The 15221-nt window shown below is 45.6% G+C and overlaps 1 protein-coding gene across 2 annotated transcripts in view; it reads left to right on the forward strand.

Moving 5' to 3' along the window:
* The first annotated feature begins 4631 nt into the window (after positions 1–4631).
* The window catches only part of LOC116416179, a 68646-nt gene continuing 58056 nt past the window's right edge, over positions 4632–15221 (forward strand). For both annotated transcript variants that reach the window (XM_031923653.1, XM_031923655.1), the window contains exon 1: positions 4632–5148. The gene's annotated coding sequence lies outside the window, so the exon portion shown is untranslated. The remainder of the gene's footprint in view (positions 5149–15221) is intronic.

The following is a 15221-nucleotide window of genomic DNA, read 5'->3' on the forward strand; positions in this document are numbered from 1 at the left end:
GCCCGATTTCAATCACCCCCTGCGAGCGAGCGAGCGAGTACTTTTCCCCCTTACTTCCTTCGCTCTCTATAGATAGCGTATACGCGGCGCGCGCGGGAGATCGCGACCGCTTTATCTTTGCGACAAGATCCCTGCCCCGCTGCACACCTACACACCCCCTTTGTGCGCAGCCGATATCGAAAAGTCGAGCTTCCGATATAATTTCGAGCAGAGTCATGGAGAAGCTTCCTCGCGGCTCGAGCCGTATTATTCCGCTATCTACGTGTGCGGCTTCTGTACTCTCCCGCGTAAATTGTGCACTTTTTACTGTCTCCCGCTTCTATAACTGCACGCTGATTACCAATTTCGTGCGCTATCGGCTCGGCTGCGAGTTTTGACTTACACGAAATCTGCTCATTGTGCGGACACGGAACAAAAACTGTACACATAAAAATCCTACACAAATGTATTTTTCTACACAAATATACTCAATTTTTTTTTTTACTATACACTCTACATAAGCGTATACACCTATTGTTGCAACAGTGATCTAACAATACGTTATGCTATTGGTAAAATAATAAAAAATCGGTGTAGGGAATATCCGTGTAAAATTTTTTGTCTCAGAGCGCCAGCAAGCTTAAATAGTATTGACTCAACGTGTTTTAAAAGAGGTAAAAATGTTTCGCTGAACCTGCTGGATGTAAACAAGGTTACGCAGCTATATGTTACAATACAGAATCAAAGCTCAAAGCTCAGCTTGATTCTGCAGCCTGCGTGAAAACGTCCAAACTTATAAGATCAGATCTCGTCGCGACTGGGCCTAGGGAGCATCATGGAATGTGACCGTTCGTGCATACAGCGAATCCCGAGTATCGTTGTAGCGAGTGATGTACAATAATCTAAAGGTCTGGCGTACGCGTCTCGCATTATAAAGCTGATTGTGTTGCTTGGCCAATGAAATATTATATCAAATAAACTGGGAAATTCTGCGCTCGGGTAAGTATAACCGCGCTGTTCGATAAGTGCGTAAATGTCGGGGTAAGTGTATGTAAAGAGGCGAGCGATGCGTTACAAACAAGCAAGCAAACATGCGCGAGTTCGATAAAATCGTGCATATGGATTACAATGATATCAAATATGCTTCTGACATTGACTGCAGAGAAAAAAGGGCCTCGTGTTGTGGCGCAGGGTGTTGGATTCGGCGCGATTACGTCGTTCCGCGACTGACGTACAGCTCGATAAATCGAGCTAACGCCTCGTGTGCCGTAAATTCGAGAACGATAATTCGAGGGGTCACCGCTAGGTATCCAGTTTTATCAGTTTCGAGCCCGTCGCTTGTAAGCGGATGTCGTAAATTTGCAAAGGCAAATCCTCGCGTGGACAGGGATTTCTCTATCCCCGTGCAGTAGTGTACGATTCCGCACGGCGCTCGCTTTCTCTTTTTAATTATATATTGGACTACTCGCCTGATGCGCGCCGCCTTACCTAAAACCGGCTGCACCGTCGTCTTTTTCAAATGCTCCGCTTTCGCGCGTAGTCGCTCACGGGGAAGGACCGACTTTTCGCACAGCTTCAATCAATCGAGAAAAAATGATCTGCCTGGGAATTTACAGGATCATTTTAAATTCGAGAATGTACCGATGAAATACACGCGCATGTTATAATGTACTGCGCAAATATGGTATTAGTGCGCGCAGGCCAGAATTAAATTTCTCCGTGATTGAGCGTAACCCAAGACATAACTTTAGCAAATTAATCAACTGCTAAACAAAATAAATGATGAATTGCTATGGAGCAAAGTTCAAGGTACAAGTCCTGCAAGTTATTTGACATTGTAACGTAATAAGACAAGCATCCGGCCAATATCATTGATGTTAGTGCCGCGAAAACTATTCTCATTATATTCCGGCTGACTGAGCCTTCCGTTCATTCATCTTCTTAATCTTGTAAAGTTTTTTTCACGGACTGCTGGAGATCGGATTTCACATTTTACAAATCATCCCGCGCGTTTCCTTCGACGCTCCGAACAAATGAGAGTTTTTAAATTATATATACTATATAGTTGCAGAGGTACTCGTATCTTTGTGTACTGCTCGCTGCATGATATATACGCGCGACAAGTCCGACCTCCGCGCAGTTTTATGTGAGCTGCTATATAGCGAAGCTGTCAGCTCGTTTATTTTATTTGTCTGCGAGAGAATCGTCGCAGCTACCAAAATGAGGCTCTACTCGCACGCCACTTCGTCCACGCCAGCCAGCACTCGGCTCTATGTACAAGCGACGCCGACGACGTTATCGCATAAATGAAGCTGACGGAATTTTCATATAATAAAGGATGAGACATGTATAACCGCGCGAGAGAATAGAATTAAGACTAATAATTTACTAATATATAAAATCTGCGATAAACGGTATAATTTTATGGACGCTTATTCGATTTACCTCAAGTGCTATATTTATATACTTCTCACGGCAGGAATAATACTTTCGTCCTTATTTGCGTGGGATTGTTAATACAGACAACGTGTAAATTTCATGAATTCATTTCGTGAGATTTTCACAAAGTTCGTAGCAATAATACAATATCAGCGCGTGTGTACAAGTTTTGAGTAGCAAATTGAATGAGCTATACGACACTGCGCTCGCACGCACTCGCGAGCATTAGTTTAATGCATCTCCATGGTGGGTATAGATTTATATTTGAAGTTGTTAGACACATTTGCCAATCCTCTGGTGACTGCAGATATAACGGCTCGAATATAAGCAGAGCGAGTGGCCGGGAGATATTCCGCACGATCTGCTCGATGATATCGTCGCGCGCGGGATTTATACCCGCGCGGTGGAGAGTTGCGAAGCTCTCTTTCGCTTTGCTTCGTCGAGTCCCACTCGTGCAATGCAATGCAAGCGGCAAATCAGAAAAAATGAATGTACTTTTTTCCGCAGCTCTCAGCGCAGTATCCAGGCCAATTTGCAGCGCGCTCCATTGCAGTTTTCATTAATATTGATTATTCTTCGTGTTTTCTCTCTCGTTTCGTCCGGCCGATTGGAATGCATTGAAAAACTTCAACATTTTACGATGCATTACGCACAGGCAGGTACGATGCATTGCTCACATTGGTTTTTTTTTCAAAAGCGCGAATGAAAACCTCTCCATTTTTTTCAATGCGTGTAGCCATAGGCCTGCACATGTGTGCGGATGCTTTGTTCAAGCCCAACACTGATCAGCTTAATCATGCGCTGCTTATTTCGAGCGTGCGCGGGAGGAAATGATCATTCCCTCCCGCTACTCAAAAACACTCCAAATGAATCAAATTATTGAAAAATTTTGAAAATTTTTGAAAGAGAATGGCTCAAAATGCGCAACTTACCATTCACTCTATATGCATGAAACGGGTCTTTATACAGGCATTTGTCAACAAAAGTACAGTGTGTAACAAGGGGGAGAGGGCAATTTCTATCTCGGGTGAGATTTGAGCACTCGTCTTCGTCTCGGGCAAATCTCACCCTCGTTAGAAATAGCCCCCCCCCCCTAGTTGCACAATATACTATTAATTTCGTTTGTTAAATTTGAATCCTCTCATTCGTCTGGAATCAAACTGAATTTTGTAAAATAAATTCAAAATATTTTATCAATAATATCTAGATTCTTTTGCAGATCTTATTATAAGAATTAAATTAAGATCGCTCATGAAAAACTTAAACACTGAAAATTGGAAGTTTTGAACCACCATCCCAATGCGCCCTGACAGTTTTTTTTTTCGATGCAAGTAATAATATATCAATTTCATTATTATTGTTTCTTATCGATTTCAGCTCATAAATACTGATAAGTATTTGCCTAGACGTCACCTCAAAAATAAAATTTTTCTGCAAGCATGCATCTGTTTTGTAGAAAAATGTAACCTAATCGAGGGTTTTATGACAAACAAAGGATGTGAGGGTAAAAGTTTTCAAAAATAAAAATTAAAAGGTATTTAATTGCAGAAAGCAAAAATTTCAAAACCGAAATTTTGAAATCATACAATTTCTAAAAAGAAAGTATCGAATTAAAATATTAGGAAATAGAAAATATAACGAGTTCAAAGTAATTTATTTTTAACAACCTTACCTTCCTAATATTTTCAATTTAAAATCTTTATTATTTTTCAAAATTTTGACCCCTACCCAAATTAAGGCACCTGCATGCTCAACAAGATAAACACAAAGAATAGCTTAATTTTTTCCTATATTTATACAAGAGAATAAATAATTTATATATATTTTTTTTCAAAAAAATTGGGAATTCTCATACGATAAAAATACTCATACGCTTATTTCTATAATTTGAAATGAAAATAGTAGAAAGGTACTATTTTCAACGCACCAACTATTTAGAAGATGATTTACATTTAGCTGAATCCTATAAACAATTTTGAGAATATAAGTAAATCGTCGCTCCCTACGCACTGTTCAAATTTTCCAGCGAAGACTAGCACAATTCAGATTCTTTATGTCAGAAAAGATTCGTTATTTTTTAAATAAAAACAAACATTATTAAGGCAGGTCTAATAAAATGGCAAGATTAAATTGTTACGTCGTACGACGTATGCTTACTATTAGTAATATTTCTTTATGATTTGAACAATTCGATATGGCCTAAATTAAATAAAAATTGCTGAATCTCAATTTTCCAATGCGTCAGTGTCGCTTATGAGTTGAGTTCGCAAAATGCAAAGTAATCACTTTTGTAATACGATTTCGATTTACCTTGCGAAACAAATGACCGAATTTTAGAAAGGTGCGACGTTTTAAATAAGACTTATACGATTTTCATCGACAGTTTTTCGTCGTCAGTCACGAGCTCCGTATCGCGCGGGTCCGACAATCGGTGACAGTTATTTTAAAACTTAAAGCCGCCTAGCCGCAATTATATATTTCTTACAAAGTCTAAATATACAGATTTTATAAACTACAAGTCTTAGCTCTTTTAAATTAAGTGAGAATATTATTTTACATAATTGAAACGAGATTTATTATTTACTTTCACTTCTAAAAATTATTTGAATAAACGATCGGTTTACCGTAAAAGAGATCTTCTGAGTTATATTCATTTACAAGAAAATCCAAACTACCCAGTACGAGTCTACAGCTGCAATCTACTCAACTAGTACCAGGTTCAACGTAAAGGTAAGTTTCACATTTATTTTTACTAACAGTGAGTGTTAGGCGCGAATTAACAATTTCTTACAGCCTCGCCACTACACATATCATTACGTTCCTATCTATTCAATTTAGGATAGTCAGGACGTAACAAATTAAATTGCCGAAAATTTTTTTGAAATTAAAAAATTTTAAACATTTTATCAGAAACGCAATTTTTAAATTTTTAAATTAATTTAAACTTTCTATAAAAATCTTTAAAACTTCTGTTACAATGCCGCTACCCTAAGCGGGGCATTGTCGTCCAGATCGGATGGGTGGGTGCCTATCACCACTACACAGCGCGTCCTTAGGTTGCGGATAGAGGAACAGCCCCTGAGAAAGAGGTTAGGTGCGAATAAATTGAATAAGCAGCCGCGGACAGCCGATAGGAACAGGCGTGGGTGTGATGAGCCCACACTGTCGAACGCATTCATCTAGAAACAATACGCAAGCACCACAACAAAAAAACACTTCACATTATCTCTTATCTCTCAATCTATCTCTTTCATCACACATTACAAAAATAGGCAAAAATCCTGCTGCCGAGGAGGATGCGGGAGCGATGACAACTGCCCCGAAAGGGGATGTGTAGAATGATTCGTCACCCGGTCTTACGCGGTAACGATGCCAGCGAAGGCGCGCTGCCTTGCAGGGGGGCGTTAGGATGCGAGAATGAAACCGTAGTGTGTCTCACGACGAGTTGACACTGTCCTCGTCAAAGTCGGAAAGCTCTCATACTTAGTTCTAGAGAGGTATGGGGGTTATCACCTCTAGAACGATGGACTCACCTGCGATCGGAACAGGATCCGAAGCGCATGGGTTTAACATAATATCATGGCTCAAAAAAATCAAATCCGAACCAAAAGGGACTTAAGGGTCGGAACTTGGAATGTTCGCAGTCTATACAGAGCAGGTGCGTTTAAAGAACTCGTAAAGGAAGCTGATAGGTACAATCTAGATTTGGTAGCAATACAGGAATCGCGGTGGCCAGATGGCGCTGTACTAGCATCGGGTAACTTCACGTACCTGTATGGGGCCGGGAGTGGGGGATCTCTAGGCACCGGATTTCTCGTAAGCAAAAGCATCATACATTCGGTTAAAAGTTTCAAATCCGTCAATGATAAGCTCTCGTACATCATTATCGAAGGTGAATGGTATAGATATGTATTTATTAATGTACACTGTCCTACGGAGGACAAAGAAGAAGAAGCTAAGGATCTCTATTACGAAACTTTAAAGCAGGTAATCGACCAGTTCGCGTCTTACGACACAAGAATAGTATTAGGCGATTTCAATGCTAAAATAGGTAGGGAGGAAATGTTTAGGCCTACTATAGGGAAGGAAACACGAAGGGCACTAAGCCAGCAATGATAACGGTATTAGGGTCATAAATTTCGCGGCGGCAAAAGATCTTATAATCAAAACTACGTGTTTTAAGCACAAGGATATACACAAGGCAACGTGGACATCGCCGGATGGGGCCACACAGAACCAAATTGATCATTTCCTCATTGAAAAAAGACGTCATACTAACGTTCTCGACGTAAGGGCTTACAGAGGGACAGATAGCGACTCGGACCACTTAGAAGAATTAGGGGACGAAATTCACACTGCTGAACTCCACGTGGAGGAACCGAGCTACCAAGAAGTAGAGGCCGCTATTAAAAAACTAAAAAACAACAAAGCCGCGGGAAATTACTCTATACCAGCTGAGTTACTCAAATATGGGGGCGTCGAGCTCACTTTCAAAATCTATAAACTAGTATGTGCCATCTGGAAAAATGAAACAATACCCGAAAATTGGAAGGAATCTATCATTATACCGATTTTTAAAAAGGGGGATAAGACAGACTGCAATAACTATAGGGATATCTCACTTTTAGCAACGTGCTACAAAGTTCTGTCAAATGTAATACAAGCTAGACTCACTCCATTCGCGGAAGATATAGTAGGAGATTATCAGTGCAGATTTCGGCGCAACAGATCGACGAGCGATCAAATGTTTACCATATGACAGTTGTTAGAGAAAAAGTGGGAATTTTGCGAAACCATACACCAACTATTTATAGATTTTAAAAAAGCGTATGACTCTATTAAGCGAAGCAAAATGTATCAAATTCTAGTACTTCTCGGTGTACCGAAAAAACTCGTGAGATTAATTCAAATATGTCTGAACGGAAGCACGGGAAAGGTCCGAGTAGGCGGTAATGTATCAGAACCCTTCACGATACGCGACGGTTTAAAACAAGGGGATGGGCTCTCTACGGTGCTGTTCAACTTAACGTTAGAGTATGCCGTTAGAAAAATGCAGGTTAGCCAGCTGGGCGCAACGCTTAATGGAACAACGCAGATACTACGCTACGCAGATGATTTGGATATACTGAGGGATTGTAGGGAAACGGTAGCAAGAAACGCGGAAATCTTCATAAAAGCGGTGGACTATACAGGGTTAGAAGTGAGTGAATGAAAAACAAAGTACATAATTGTGGATAAGCTAGGCATCTGCAGAGGGGAGGAAGATCTCAGAGTTGGGAGTTTTACTTTTGAAAAGGTTAGCGAATTCAGGTATCTGGGTACAACCATAAATGATAGAAACGAGATTAATGTCGAAATAAATAAGAGACTCCATTCGGGTAATGCTTGCTTCTACGCTGTGAGTAATTTACTTAAGTCGAGGCTGTTGTCTAAAAACGTTAAAATAAGAATATACAGGACAATAATACTGCCGGTGGTTCTGTACGGGTGCGAAACGTGGGCTCTCACTAAGCAGGCGGACAACCGTTTTAGGGTATTTGAAAATAAAGTCTTGCGAAAAATATACGGGTCGAAGAAAGATGAGGAAACCGGGGAATGGAGGAGACTACACAATGATGAGTTACACAATCTGTACGCGTCACCAAATATTAACAGAATAATAAAATCGTGCAGATTGGGATGGGCAGGGCACGTAGCGGGAATGGGAAACGACCGTACGGCAGCGCGTATCATGAAGGGCAGGCCGATGGTAACGCGACCTCTAGGTAGACCTAGACGTAGATGGGAGGACAACGTAAAAGCGGATCTAGTAGAAATAGGACGGGTGGATGTCGATCGGGGAGGTGCATCTTGGATGGGGTTGACACAAGATAGGGCAGCGTGGAAGGCTTGCGTAGATGAGGCGATGAACTTTCGAGTTCCAAATGCCACGTAAAAAAAAAATAAATAAATAAAAATCTTTAAAATGATAAAATTAAAAAAAAAATTCGGCAATTTAATTAATCCTACCATTTTATTAGTTCTGCTTTAATAATGTTTGTTTTTATTTAAAAAATAACGAATCTTTTCTGATATAAAGAATCTGAACTGTGCTAGTTTTCGCGGCAAATCTGAATTGTGCTACTTTTCACTGGAAAATTTGAACAGCGCTACTCTTCGTAGGGAGCGACGAAATTATCTCCGTCACTGTAAAATAAATTCATTTAGTCCAAAAGTGGCTTAAAAATTTTATGCGAATGCATAGGTTCATGATGTCGGTTTCGAATATAGAGCCGTTACATTATCGATTATTTCGAGTAAGTTATTGAGAAAACGCGCGCGAGCTTCGTTCTGTCAGGCTATAGGGTATTGTATGACACCGAACAAACTCTACACAAACATATATTCTTACACGGAAAAATGTCTACACGGATATTCCCTACACCGATTTTTTATTATTTTACTACACTGCGAAACTCTACACAAGCGTATAACCTATTATTGTAACAATGATCTAACAATTGGTTATACACTATTGGTGTAGAAAGAAAATCGGTGTAGGGAATGTTCGTGTAAAACTTTTTCGTTTAGAAAAATATGTTTGTGTTGAGTATTTATTTGTACAGTTTGTTCGGTGTCCAGACGAGCACTGCAAGCACACGAGGTCGAGTCAAGTCCACTTAGTCCACTCAAAATTTGCTGCCACCTTCAAATGTGTTGTAGAAATTTTATTGGTATTCATTAACAGCAATTCAGAATTATTACACGGCACGCACATTTTTCAAAAACGCGCGCGTTTGAACACCTCGAAACCTGAATTGTATGAGGTATGCGCGTATAATGACGCCTGCGGGAAATAACGACGTGCAATAAAAGAAGCAGATTTTTTTAATTCTCATTGAGCTGAGGCGATCAAAGACTCTGAAAAATGTCCATCATCATCATCAACTATTATAGTTAATAAAATTAAAAATCGGCTGGGTTATTCCCCTCGAGCGTCGATTAAGCACGTTAAATATCCATCGAGCAGAATGGAAAAGCGCGAAAACTATTTTTTGATGTCGTGGTCGCACGAGCTAGCGGGTAGCGGGAGCGGGGAAAGGAAGGAAGACGGAGAGATGAGAGTAGATTTATACCTCCGTGGCCTCCACCGGGGGTTGCCACCCTGTCGAGTGCGCGCTTTTTAGGGCCTGGTGTGGGGGCTCGTAGCCTCGTCCTGCGAGTCTTCGTGGTCGCTTCGGCTCCGGTGACGGGAGCGTGACGTCTTGAACTCGGATCGTCCTGGCATGGCGGCGAAATTGGGCTGATGCAGGATACCGCCTCTCGGGCTCAAGAGTAGCTTCCCTGGCAGGATCCCCGTAAAACGGGCACTGCTGTCAGGCCTCTCCCCTGACCGAGGTCGGGCCTCGAGATTCCCGAGGGCGACCTATGGACTGGCCGGAGGCTAAGTGCAGTCCCCCATTGCGTTCGGGAGGAGGCGCAATGGGTATTTCATCCAACCCCTAATCCCAAGGTGTGAGCCATCATGCTGAGGGGACTAGTTGGCCGCTGGGGTACTAATCGGTCGCAATCGATGCCTCGGGGAAACCTGGCGAAATCTCCGAGTATCTGGCCTTACTGCCACATGTGGGGCTCTGTGGTGGCGGATCTTTACTTCCCTAGCTACTCGTGGGACTTTTTATGGAACCTTACACAAAAAATTTAGATGAGGGAGGAAGGGGGAGTGAAGCTGAAGGCTACAGGGCGGCACCGCCTAGTCAGCTGGAGGTGGAGCGCCCCACCGCGAAACCGGAGGGGAAGAGTGTCAAGGGCAACACTGCCTATAATACTCTGACCCGATGGATTACTGGGGCAGCTAGCACCAGTAAAAACCTGAATAGTGACCCCGCTGGGGCCTCAACTGCTGGGGACTCTTCGCAGAGCCCAACAGAGGTCGTAGCGGGTGGAAGCTCCGGGGAACCTTCGGGGAACCCGGAGCCGTCTCAGGGTGGGCAGGTCAGCATGGGGGTGGGCCTGGAACAACTGCCGGCAGGGGCGAATACGCGCACTGCTGGTGTTTCCGACACGGAGCTTGCCGGGGAGGGGGGCTCACAGAACCTTCAGGCGGATCTAGTAACCGACGGGCTTCGATCTCTGAAGTTGCGACCGAGAATTTCGGGAGCACAATGGAGAAAAGAGGCCCAGAGGCGAAAACGGGAGAGGGAGGCGGGGCACCTGGAGCAAGGGATGCCACGTGTCCCAGCTCTGGGTCTGTCCCCTCCTCTCTTCCTAAGAACCTGACGGCCGGGTTAGCGGGCGGGGACGGGAGAGCTCCAGGGGTTAAGCGGCGCAAGGACGCCGACTCGACTCCGCCGGCGAATCAGACCGCCAGAAAACGACCCAACGTGGAGCCTGAAATCATGGCTGCCAGGATGGTGGACCCCCTCACGAGGGCGATCGTGTGCGAGGAATATCCTGACGAGGAGCTGACGCATCAGCAGTTGGCACTCGTCAGCGAGACAGTCCAGACAGAGATCGATAAGATCCCCAATGGCCCGAGTTCAATGACTCCTTCGTGAAAATGGGGTCCATCATCGTGGTAGCCAGCAATACCTTTTCGAGGGACTGGCTGGAGGAGATAATCCCCCGGCTAAGACCTTGGGACGGCGCAAAGCTCCTCATGGTTGGGATGTCTGAGCACAAGAAGCCTCGAAGGGCCACTCTCCGCGTTCCTGGAAACAGGCTTGAGTCGGGAGTGGTTCTGAGTCACAGGCATCCGGACCTGTTGATTAGTAGGTGAAGGGTGCTGAGTACCGAAAGCAGGGAGGGGCCAGACTGTGGAACCATTCTGGTGCTCAGCATACCCGAAACATCGGTAAGGCTGCTCCGGCAGCGCAATTTTCAACTGCACTGGGGCCTGGGCCGGATTACCGTCAGAGTTGATGAGGGTCCCCGGGAGCAGCGCGAACAGAGCAACACTGTCCCGTCCTAATCACCATGGCTGGCGACGGGATAGTGTTTACACAAATAAACTTGCATCATAGCAAAGGCACCTCGGCTGCACTGGTCAGGCGCATGGCTAAGATGCACACAGGAATATGCCTAATACAAGAACCTTGGCTAGTCGCGGGGAGGATCAGGGGTCTGGGGTATGCTGGTCGGATCTATAGAGACCCCACGTGCAGCGTTCCCAGGGCATGCATACTTGTTAAAGGTTTTGATGCTCTGCTGCTGCCGGCTCGGTGCAGCAGGGACCTCACGGCAATAAAGATCAATCTCCCTGTAGGAGGGAGCTCTGAGATGGAGGTTATGGTGGCCTCTGGCTACTTCCCATACGACTCTCAGGAAGAGCCCCCACCAAGGGAGGTACAAGATCTTGTTGAACACTGCAGACAGCGAAGTATTCCTCTTATACTGGGATGCGACGCTAATGCTCATCACATAGTTTGGGGCAGTTCGGATACTAACGGCAGGGGCGACGCACTGCTGCAGTATCTGGTAATGACGAGTCTGTGTATTATGAACAGGGGCAGAGAACCTACCTTCTACAATTCGGTTAGAAATAAGGTGATTGATCTAATTCTGTGTACAGTTGGGATGGAGGGGTGGGTGGGCAGCTGGCGGGTATCTAACGAACCTTCACTGTCCGACCACAGATATATCCAATTCGAACGGAAGGAAAGATGCTCGGAAACAAGGGCCTTTAGGAATCCCAGGAAAACAGACTGGGCGTTCTTTAGGGAAAACCTTAGGAACGAGCTTCAATCCTTCAAACCAAGCTTTGGAACAACGGATGAGCTTGGTCACTGGGCATTTGAACTAGGTAAGATAGTAAACATCTCTTTCCAGAGAAGCTGTCCCTGGACCATCCCAAAGGGAACATGGAGTACCCCATGGTGGAACCGGGAGCTAGAGGATCTGCGACGTGAAACGGGGAGGACCTTTAACAGGGCCAAGAATACTCGCAATAGTGTCGATTGGCGGATTCACTGAGAAGCCCAGAGGCTATATAAAAACCGCATCAACGCGGTGAGAATCAAGGGATGGAGGGGCTACTGCGAGGATATCGAGAGATATCCTGACGCGGCCAGACTCCTCCGGTTACTCGCGAAAAATCCTGAGGAATGGCTTGAAGCAATCAGACTGCCTACAGGAGAATACACAGCCTCGGAAGAGAAGTGTTTAAAACTACTTCTGGAAGCCAACTTCCCGGGCTTTCGGCTCTCCCATGAGATGGGGGATGAGAGCTCGGGTAGGAATAGGCAGCAGAGGGCGGCATGGGATCTGGCGGCGAAGGTCGTCACACCGGAAAAGGTCAAGTGGGCCATAAGGAACTTTCAACCCTTCAAGGCGCCGGGCATCGACGGAATCTACCCGGCATTCCTTCAAGAGGGGCTGGAGGAACTGGTTGGCCCCTTAGTAAAGTTCAGAGCAAGTGTAGCTTTGGCTCATGTACCTGAAATATGGAAAACGGCCAAGGTTGTGTTTATTCCTAAGACAGGGAAGTCAAGTCACACCACCGTCAAGGATTATAGACCTATAAGTCTTAACTCCTTTGTGTTTAAGACACTAGAAAGATTGGTAGATAGATTTATTCAAGACGATAACCTGACCGTGCTTCCTCTTCACCCTAACCAGCATGCGTACAGGGCGGGATTCTCTAGAGAGACTGCCTTACACTCGGCGGTTTGGCGCATTGAGGAGCAGCTGGAAAGGGGGGAGGTAATGGTGGGAGTATTTCTAGACATAGAGGGAGCGTTTAACTGCACCTCTATCGAAGTAGTTATCAAAGAGGCAGGACTACATGGGATGCCTGGACCATTAATAAAATGGCTTCAGGGCATGCTTACACGCAGGACTGTGATCTCGAGTCTCGGAACCGTAACGGTCTCCGGCAAGGTCAGTAAGGGATGCGCGCAGAGCGAGGTGGTGTCGCCCAACATTTGGTGCCTGATGGCAAATGGGCTACTGGAAGCGCTGAATGGGTGGGGCTGCTATGCTCAAGCCTACGCGTACGATTTCCTGATACTGATAAAAGAAAGTGAAATTGGAGCAGCCATGGACGCCATGCAGCTTGCATTAAGGAAAGGGGAGAGATGGTGCTGCTCGACGGGACTTTCGGTTAACCCGGATAAAGTCGAAATGGTGATCTTCTCCCGCAAGTACAAGTTAGATGCCTACAGAGCACCCAAACACTCTGGAGTCGCCGTACAGGTAAAGGACTCAGCTAAGTACCTCGGCATTATTCTGGATAAAAAGTTAACCTGGGAGAAGCATCTCACGGCCCAGTGCGATAAATTCCTGGTGGCTCTCTGGACATGTCGCAGGGCATTTGGCAGTACATGGGGACTAAGTCCCTGGATTATACTGTGGCTATATAGGGCCGTCCTGGTAGCTCGTCTGGCCTACGCCGCGTTGGTCTGGTAGCCAAGGGCGAAGCTGGCGGGTGCTAGGGCAGCGCTAGAGAAACTCAGGGGACAGGTGCTAAGGGGGTCGACAGGGGCCTATAGGACCACGCCTACCAAGGCACTTGGAATCCTTGTGAAGGTGGAACCACTCCATCTTACTATCATTGGGATGGCTGCTAAGGCAGCGCACAGACTCAATGCGTACGGACAATGGACACAAGGCACGAGGCACACCCGGCTCCCGGGTGGGGTGGGTCTCTTGCCGGAATTTTCCATCAAAACTGATATGATGATCCCGCGCTACTTCTTTGGTAGAAGATACGGGATCGTGACAATCTACCAGGAACTGGGGACGTCTGGTACACAGATGGCTCTAGGGCAGAGACTGGCACTGATTCGGGGTACTACTGCCAAAGGGATGGAAGAGGAACCTTCTTTTCCCTGGGGCGGTATGCTACGGTCTTCCAGACCGAGATATACGCTATACTGACCTGCGCTCAGAGGAACATTGAACTCGGCGCAAGGGATAGAATTATCACCATTTGCTCAGACAATCAGGCGACACTTAGAGCACTTAAGGCTCATAGGACGACCTCCAGACTGGTCTGGGAATGCAAAGTGGTTGTAAATCAGCTGACCGCTCACAACAACAAGGTCAGGCTGCTCTGGGTCCCAGGGCACACCGGGATCAGGGGTAACGAAATAGCAGTTAGACTTGCAGCTTTGGGAGCTAAACACCCTCCAATCGGGCCGGAGCCTTACACAGGTGCCGCAAGGTGCCTGCTAACGGGCGAAATCCGGGGCTGGGTTGAGAGGGAGCATATTAAGGAATGGCAAGGAACTCAAGGATGCAGACAAGTCAAAGCGGTAATGGGACAGGACACCAATGTCAGCTGGACCAAGTGCATCGCAGGAGGCAGCAGAAATAACTCCCGACTCCTGACACAGATAGTGACCGGGCACATCCGCTTAAGGTACCACGGTCTGAAGATGGGGAAGGAGGCTACGGGTATATGCAGGTGGTGCGAGGGGGCGGAAGAAACGCCTACCCATGTACTGACTGTTTGCCCAAAATTTGCGCAGCTCAGACATCAGTGCTTGGGGGAGCTTTTCTCCACGTATGAAGAGATTAGGGCACTCGACGCGGGAACCATATTGACCTTCTGGAGAAGGCAGGCTTACCTGCGTAGGGGATGCCATGACGAAGGGTGGTACAATGGGTTTACAGCCTAAGTGCCAGGGATCTTGGTGGACCCACCTTCATAGTAATAATAATAATAATAATACCTCCGTGGCGGGCTTCGTACTGAAGGCAGCTCGCGCAGAAATGCGTTGTGTGCCAACTACTGGTTTGCTTTCCGCTCTCAGTGCGCCCTTGTCTGCAATAAGCGCCCGGCAGCACCTTGGAGATGAGAAAATTAGCAGCAGATATTAGCA

The sequence above is a fragment of the Nasonia vitripennis genome, chromosome 2, assembly GCF_009193385.2.
Source record: "Nasonia vitripennis strain AsymCx chromosome 2, Nvit_psr_1.1, whole genome shotgun sequence".
In the NCBI taxonomy this organism is placed as follows: domain Eukaryota; kingdom Metazoa; phylum Arthropoda; class Insecta; order Hymenoptera; family Pteromalidae; genus Nasonia; species Nasonia vitripennis.